Source organism: Leptonychotes weddellii, chromosome 3, assembly GCF_054177405.1.
Source record: "Leptonychotes weddellii isolate Sample4059 chromosome 3, ASM5417740v2, whole genome shotgun sequence".
Taxonomy (NCBI): Eukaryota; Metazoa; Chordata; class Mammalia; order Carnivora; family Phocidae; genus Leptonychotes; species Leptonychotes weddellii.
The window spans coordinates 19,253,697-19,262,134 of NC_138371.1; the positions used below are offsets into that span (position 1 = coordinate 19,253,697).

Sequence of the window (8,438 nt, forward strand, 5' to 3'; positions counted from 1 at the left end):
TTTTAATTACCATTTTAGTTTTTGCTATTGTCCTATAATCTATTGTATAATTTTGGCACTCATTCTTTTATTCATTCACTCAATGGTGTTTATTGAATACTTGCCATGTGCCATGCACCATGCTGGGCAATGTGAACACAAGTAATAGGGCAGTCAGGATCCCCACCTTTGCAGAGTAAGCACACAACTGAGTAAAATTAATGACTTCTAACCAGAGACTCAAAGGGTGAGAAAGAGTCACCATGGATGAATTAAGAAAAAAACCTTTCAGGCAACCAGAAAAGACAGAGGCAGGCGTGATGGGACTTAGGTAAAGAGTGAGGTACTCTAAAATAGAGAGGAAGGACAGGGCCATGGGGAATTTTGTAAGATATGGGAAAAAGTTTGGATTTTACTCTGATAAAATAGGAAGCTATTGAAAGGTTTTTAATCAAGAGAAGGACATGAGAAAAATTCCTATTTAGCACTGATCATCTGGCAACTGTGTGGAGAATAGATTTGAGAGGTGCTTCAATCGAAGAAATAAGGATACAAATTAGGTAAATATTTCAGTAATTTAGGTCAGAACTTTTGAATAAAAATGTATTTTGTAGGTAGGACCATCAGTGTTTGCTCAGGATGACCCCCAGACTTCTGATGTTAGTAACTGGATTTCTGGATTGTTCCATTTCCTAAGGTAGGGACTATCAGGTGACGGTTCAGGTAGATGGGGGTGGGAGTGGGGATTAGGGAAAATATTGAGGATTCCATTTTGGATGAGTTCTCCAACTGCAGATAACAGCCTGCAATTGGCTGTTTGAATTTGAGGCTCAGAATCAAAGTCTGGACTAGAATATAAATTTGGGAATTTCCAGTATCTAGAAAGTATTTAAATCTATGTGAATAGAATTTATTTTCACTCAGTTAGAATGCAAATGACAAAGAAGAAAGAGGGACCAGAAAGGAATCTTAATCATGCCAGTATTTTTTGGTTGAGAGAAGGGGAGGAATGAGTGAAACAGACCAAGCAGGAGAGGCTGAAGAAAACTAGCGCAGTAGGAATTGTGAAGAATTGGGTTTTAGGAAGGAAAGTACTCAATTAATATTAAACATGCTAGAAATTCTAGTGTAGCAGATACACTTTGTAACAACTAAGACAAATCAAAATTTTAAGGTTTTTCTTCCCACTTATCCATTATTTATAATCAATATTAATGTTAACAGCTTTCCTTGTTCATATAGATCAATAAATTACTTATGTCATCATCCTACTCACCCGCATTCATACATATTCACACAGATTCTGGACCTTGCAATAATCTGAATTCCAAAATTCAAGTTCTCTGCTCTGTTCAAGTGTTCTACCCAGTCAATCTGCTCCTTGTTTGAATCATGCCCCCATTCCAGAATTCTGACACCTACAGCAGTGGGTTGCTTGGGGAGGAAGATGGCATGGCCATTTTCGCTGGCTGAAGCAGCCCAAGGAGATGCGGAGAAGGCCAAGATTTGTGGCACAAAATGTGGGCCATGGACACACAATTCCAATGGGCTCTATATTGCAGACATCTTAACACAGAGGGGTGAGATAGGAAAACAGGAGTGAAGGAAGGGAGCTGGCTGCATTCTCTCCAGCTATTTAAAGTAGGTTTCATTTTTGTGGGTTAGCTAAACCTAAATCTTAGTAAGAGAGCATAATACACTGTGAGTAAGAATCAATGAAACAGCATCTCCTTAGAGAAACAACAAACACAAGGGTTGCCAGAGAACAGCCAGAGAGACCATTTTAGGGAATATTTCAGCCTGGAAGTTGTATTCTCCCCACCATGGATTCGAGGAGCCTATAAAACTCCACCCAGCACAGAAGAAAAGATAAAGAAGGCATTCTCCCAGATTAGAGTAACGTAAAACCTTTGGCTCTGGCAGGAATATGTGAAGTACAAAATGAGTGGGGAGGCAGTTGGGCCCTTACAGAAACACAGCTGATGAAAACTCTGTATGTTTATGTCTAAATTTTGAACAATTGGTTACAGACTGAGAATCCATGTCTGTAACGTGTCCACTGTTTGGCAGGGAAGTGATTCTTTTTTCCAGGGATTAGCATGGGATACGGAAGACACTCACAGATGACCAAGAACAGGAGTGACCTTGGAAGAAGGTGAGCTAAAAAGGAATCAGCAGGGCGGCATGGCCTTGACCATACCCTACCGAGGGTTATATCAGCTCCTCAGTGAGGAGGGACAGGCACTGAACTCCAAAAACGGTGGGAAAGAGTTATAAAACAGCAAGTCACTCACTGTTATAACAATAAGTTAGAAAAGCATAAGGGAACCTACGGAATGTCAGAGAAGGAAGGAAAAGCAGAAAGGGGACCCTAAAGATGCAAATGACAAACTTCAGAACCAGCTTCACCATTTTATTATTTTTTTTAAATTGTATGCCATGCTGTCATTTTGTGACCTTTCTTCTAGTCCCCAAAAGATACAGAGGTATTTCTAAATTTTGGGTAATGCTCCCCACTTTATTTTCCTCCCTCATATAATCTATTCCTTAAATCTTCCAAGGTCAAGGAGACCTAAAGAAACTATGTGATTAAATATTTGACTCAAGGAAAAATTAAATTTAGCACTGCAGTTACAAGTCTAGGGGCACCTGGGTGGCTCAATCGGTTAAGCATCCAACTCTTGATTTTGGCTCAGGGGGGCATGAGATCAAGCCCTGAGGTAGGCTCTGTGCTCAGTGGGGAGTCTGCTTAAGATTCTCTCTCTCCTTCTCCCTCTGCCCTCCCCACCATGCTCACTCTCTCTCTCTAAAATAAACAAATAAATAAATCTTTTTAAAAAAACGTTTAAAATTCAGGCAGCCATGCTAATTACATAACTTGTTGAAACTGACGAGCTGGCTGAAGCCTCTTCCCTCCAAGCTTTTGTAGCCGAAGTTAATGACTGGCAGTGGACAGAGAATCCATGACCCAGTTGGTTAGGGTATCTTGTTTGAGGGCTTTATGATTGGGCTTTCAATCCAGCTCATCAGCTGTTAGAATGCTGGAGGTATTAGGCCGCCTCCAGGATTCTTTTTCAGTCTTGTTCACTGAAACAGGAATCAAAAACACACATAGGGGCACCTGGGTGGCTCAGTCGGTTAAGCGGCTGCCTTCGGCTCAGGTCATGATCCCAGGGTCCCTGGGATCGAGCCCCGCATCGGGCTTCCTGCTCGGCGGGGAGCCTGCCTCTCCCTCTCCCTCTGCCTGCCTCTCTGCCTACCTATTCTCTCTATCTCTCTGTCAAATAAAAAATTAAAAAAAAAAATCTTAAAAAAAAAAAACAAAACACACATACAGGAGAATGAGCGACCCTCTGATCCAAGGCTAAAATATAATAACCTGAGTGAATGTCCCAAAGTATGAATCCTCTCATTATGTTCCTAGCTCTATGGAAAGTAAGTGGCTGCAATCCTACATTGGAAACTAAATCATTGCAAGGCTGAAAACAATGTTTTGTTGGCATAAAATCATGTACTTAACAAAAGAAAGCTTTTTTTTTTTTTTTCTTGAGTAGAAAGTAGAGAGTGACATCAACTATTTGGACCATCTAGCTACATTGCTTCAAGTTGAGCTTTTTTCTCTGGAAATCTTATCCAAATCCTTTTGAATTAATTTGTATTATATTAACAAATATTCTAATGACAAGCCAGTTTAGTGAAACAATTAAATTCACCATTAGGACAAATATAAACAAACAGAAACATGCTGACCTTTTTGTTAGCTACATAATTTTGTTGACATTCCTCTTGATTTTAGAAGTCTGTTTAGTAATTGATTTCTTAAATGAAGTCTACACTAAACAAGGGGAAAAAGAATGGAAAAATGTCTTATGAAGTTAAGTAGTGTTGATGGTCTAGATTTCAAAACAGTTTCCTCAGTAACTGTGTATCTATACAATCAATACATTGATTAGTTTTACACATCTTGTGATATGTATATATGTGAGTTTGTATATGTGCATGTGTATAGCTCTGTATCTCTTTCTTTCTTTTTTTATGAATATTTATACTCTTTTTTATTATTTTTTTATTTTATTATGTTATGTTAATCACCATACATTACATCATTAGTTTTTGATGTAGTGTTCCATGATTCATTGTTTGTGTATAACACCCAGTGCTCCATGCAGAACGTGCCCTCTTTAATACCCATCACCAGGCCAACCCATCCCCCCACCCCTCCCTTCTAGAACCCTCAGTTTGTTTCTCAGAGTCCATAGTCTCTCATGGTTCGTCTCTTTCTTTCTCTTCTTCTCTCTCCTGAGTTGAATTCCTGTGTTCTTTCTATATTTGCCAGAAGTATAAAGAAGAGAAATGTCCTAAACATATATATATTTTTACATATGTGTTTTTTTACTAATGGCTCAAAAAGTGTGTAGATGGAGGATTTGGCTTTATCTTGAATGAATCATATCTTTAGAATCAACTGATTCATGGTGAAATGATTGTGGGGGATTATTCTCATTTTTTACATGTTGAATCTACTGTTCTAGAAGTTCTGGGCTGATTCCCAACTTAGTCGCTGACTCATTCATCTGTAGTTTCCCCCACAGGATGTGAGGAGGTGGTATGTCTGGAAGCCATGAACATCCCTAAAGCATCACCCCACCCAACCCCAGGGCATAGATTGAGCTTTCTGCAATACAGGGCAAGGATTGGCCCTGTATTTCTGCTATTCCCTCTGGAAGCTGGAACAATACACCATTGTAAGCATGGGTGTAATCGCTTCCTTTTCAGCACAGTGAGCTAGGCTGCTGCTAAATATTCTTTCCTCCTGCCTCTAGCCCTTCTATTCACTCTTTTCTACAATGAGTGTATTTATAAACTTTTATATGTCATGAAAAGCATGTTGGAATTATGTACACATATAGATTAAGAAGCTTACAGTCCTTGGAACAGGTAGAAACCTGAACTGAAAACAGTCTATAAAAGATCTGTATTATGATCTTGTAGGGTGATTGTTATGGGCTGAATTGTGCAACCCTCTCCCCCTCCCCCACCACCAAATTCATATATTCAAGTCTTAACTCCAGTACCACAGAGTGTGACTGCAGTTGGAGACAGGGACTTTAAAGAGGTAATTAAGGTCATATGGGTGGGCACTAATCTAATTTTGTTGGTGTCCTTATAAGAAGAGGATATTTGAATATGGGAGTGCAGATATCTTTTCGGGTTAAGTGTTTTCATTTCCTTTGTATATATTCCCCAGAGTGGAATTGCTGGATAATATGATAGTTCTACTTCTGATTTTTTGAGAATTCTCCATACTGCTTTCCACAGTGGCTGTGCCAATTTACAATCCCACCAACAATGCACTGCACCCCTGTGTTTATAGCAGCATTATGTACAATAGCCAAGACATGGAAACAACCTAAGTGTCCATTGATGGATGAATGGATAAAGAAGTTGTGCCACACACACACACACACACACACAAACACACACACACACATAGTGGAACATTATTCAGCCATAAAAAAAAATGAGGAAATCCTACCATTTGCAACAACGTGGATGGGCCCTGAAGACATCAATGAGAAATGAAGTAAGTCAGAGAGAGAAAGACAAATACTGTATGATCTCACCTTATGTGGAATCCAAACCAAACTCATAGAGAAAGAGATCAGACTTGTGATTATCAGAAGTGAAGAGAAGGAGGAGGGGGAATTGGCAGAAGGTGATCAACATTTACCAATTTCACAGGTTAGAAGAAGCACCGGGGGTGTCAATTGCAACATGAGTACTAGATAACACTGCTCTGTGATAAATGGATAAGTGCATAAGGAAGAAAATCCCATGAGTTCTCATCACAAGGATATTTTTGTTTCTTTTTTCTTTTCTTTTATTGTGTACACACATACCTATATGAGAAGATAGATGTTAGCTGAACCTATTATAATCATTTCATGATATATTTAAATCAAACCATCATGCTGTACACCTTAAAATTATACAGTGGTGTATGTCAATTATTTCTCAATAAACTAGAAAAAATTATCTATTAGATTGTAAGTTTTTTGGAACAAGGAACCATGTGCTATTCATTTTTGAATCCCCACTCCCCTCCTATCACTGATGCCTAGCACTGAACATGATACACAGAAAAAAATCAATAAATATGTATTGCCCTGGAAAGAAAGAAGAGGAGGAAATTTAGACATTCAGGGAGACACTAGGGATGTGCTCACAGGGAAGACCATGAGGATACCACAAGAAAACAGCAATCCATGAGCCAATGAGACCAGCCTCAGGAGAAACCCAACCTGCCAACACCTTGATCTTGGTTTTCCAGCTTCCAGAACAGTGAGAAATTTAATTTCTGTTGTTCAAGTCACCTAGTCTATGGTATTTTGTTACAACAACCCTAGCAAATACATTGGTGTAGTAGGATCAGCTTTGAAGTATTAAAATCTGAGTAGAGCTTACAACACTAGCATGGCCTGGGGGAAATTGTTTAAACTCTCTGAACACCAGTGTCTTCATTTGTAAATTGAAGATAATTATAGCTATCTATCAAGGTTATCTTGAGGATCAGATGAATGTATGTAAAGTGTCTGACATGAAGTAGGTATGCAGGAAATATTTTGGGGAGGTTGGTACCTATTGGAGGAAAGGTGTGGGGTCTTCAGTCAATTAGAATTGTGTTTGAATCCAAGCTCTGCCACTTAACTAGGTGACCTTGAGCACATTCCTTAAAATCTCTAATCCATAGAAACCGCATATAAAACACATGGAATATATTACAATATACATGTTAGTATACATATTAGTGAGTTAGTAAACATGTCAATACATGTTAGTTCTCTTTGGAGATTCTTGCAGTTCCAATTCTTCCGATTATCAGTTATATCAACAATGTGTTTGCTAGGGAGAGATGAGAAGTGAACAGTCCAGTTGGAAGGATGAGAATATTTATTTTGACCTTTTACCCTTACTCACCCTATGATGACTAAATGCCTATGAAATGGGCTTTCTGAAGGAAGAGCAATCAAACTAGGGAGTCAAAGAGAAAGCTTTATCATCAGGTTGATACAATGGCTATTAATATTCTCTCACTGAAGTTGCCACATGAAATCTTGTTACCAACTTCATAATTTCTACATGGAAAAATGAGTAAAAGTAGGGCTGAAATAAGTAAAAATAAAAAATTACAATTCCACCACCAAGAGATAATCACCATTAATTTGGTACAATTTTTCAGATATCCATAACTCTGTATGTGCATATATTCTATTTATAACTACATAAGTACTTTTTATGCACAGTATTTGGTAACTGTTTTTTCCATCTAACACTATATTATAAACCGATTTTCATGTCATTGATTAATGTGCTCAACATTATTTTAAAAGACATTGTTGAATGTACCAGAATTTTAAAACAAATCCTTTTGTTAGTCATCTAGGTCCCACAAAATTTGTTTTTAAAATCAAGATGTCACTTGCGCATCTGTCTGATTGATGACTCAGAGGTGTGTAGTGTGAGTTGAAATAGCCTGAGGATCAAATGTGACCCTGTGGGAGTGGGGGAAGACATGATCTACTCTGGCTTTGGGTACTGGGGAAAAAAGCAAGGAAAGTGAAGCATTGTAAGAAAGGCATTTCCCCCTTAAATTTTTGGGACCAATAATTTCTCAGGGCCTAATGAAGCATCACTTACCTACAGAAGGATCTGTATCTCACTTGGAATTAATATATTTTCAGCATCAACCAAAGGCAACAATCTTGGACTGTGGTTCAATGGAAATGAAGCAGAATTCCAAGAGAACACTTTTCAGCCTTAGCAACTGGAAAGAGAGAAATGACTTGTGTATTGATGACCTTTCATAGATGATTATAAGAAAAATGATCAAAATTCCAAGTTAAGTATTTTATTTGTTACTAAAATCAGAGATCTATTTTTTTAAAAGATTTATTTATTTATTTATTTATTTATTTATTTATTTGAGAGAGAGAGAGAGTTCGAGCAGGGGGAGGGGCAGAGGGAGAGGAAGAGAGAGAATCTCAAGTAAAGAATAAGATCTTGGGGAACCAGACACTGGGCTCGATCCCAGGATCCCGAGATCATGACCTGAGCCAAAATCAAGAGCCGGCTGCTTAACCAACTGAGCTACCCAGGGGACCCATAGAGATCTTTTTAAAAGATGATCTGTAGTTGTAGATACAGTAATTATCTATTTATTAGGGATAAGATATCCATTTCATCTCCTCTCCCTCCATCCCTCTTTCTCTTGCTCTCATTTCTTACGCTCGTAAAACAGAAGTATCTTTCATGGAATCAAATACCCAGCTAGGAAAATGTATCATGCTTACCAGTTCAGCTCCGAAATATGTAAAAGGTGAAGTCTGTTTAGCTTCCCAGAACTTTTCCCTTTTCCTTACTCCCAGATCTGTGAGTCACCATTTTGTGTAAAAAGTATT

At 38.4% G+C, this 8,438-nt stretch overlaps 1 long non-coding RNA gene across 1 annotated transcript in view; it reads right to left on the bottom strand.

The window, feature by feature from the left end:
* The window catches only part of LOC145720466 (uncharacterized), a 31,539-nt gene extending 23,101 nt beyond the window's left edge, over window positions 1-8,438 (bottom strand). The window contains exons 1-2 of the long non-coding RNA XR_014143391.1: window positions 8,331-8,438; window positions 7,678-7,804 (exon numbers count right to left, since the gene is read on the bottom strand). This is a non-coding gene — a long non-coding RNA (uncharacterized LOC145720466). The remainder of the gene's footprint in view (window positions 1-7,677; window positions 7,805-8,330) is intronic.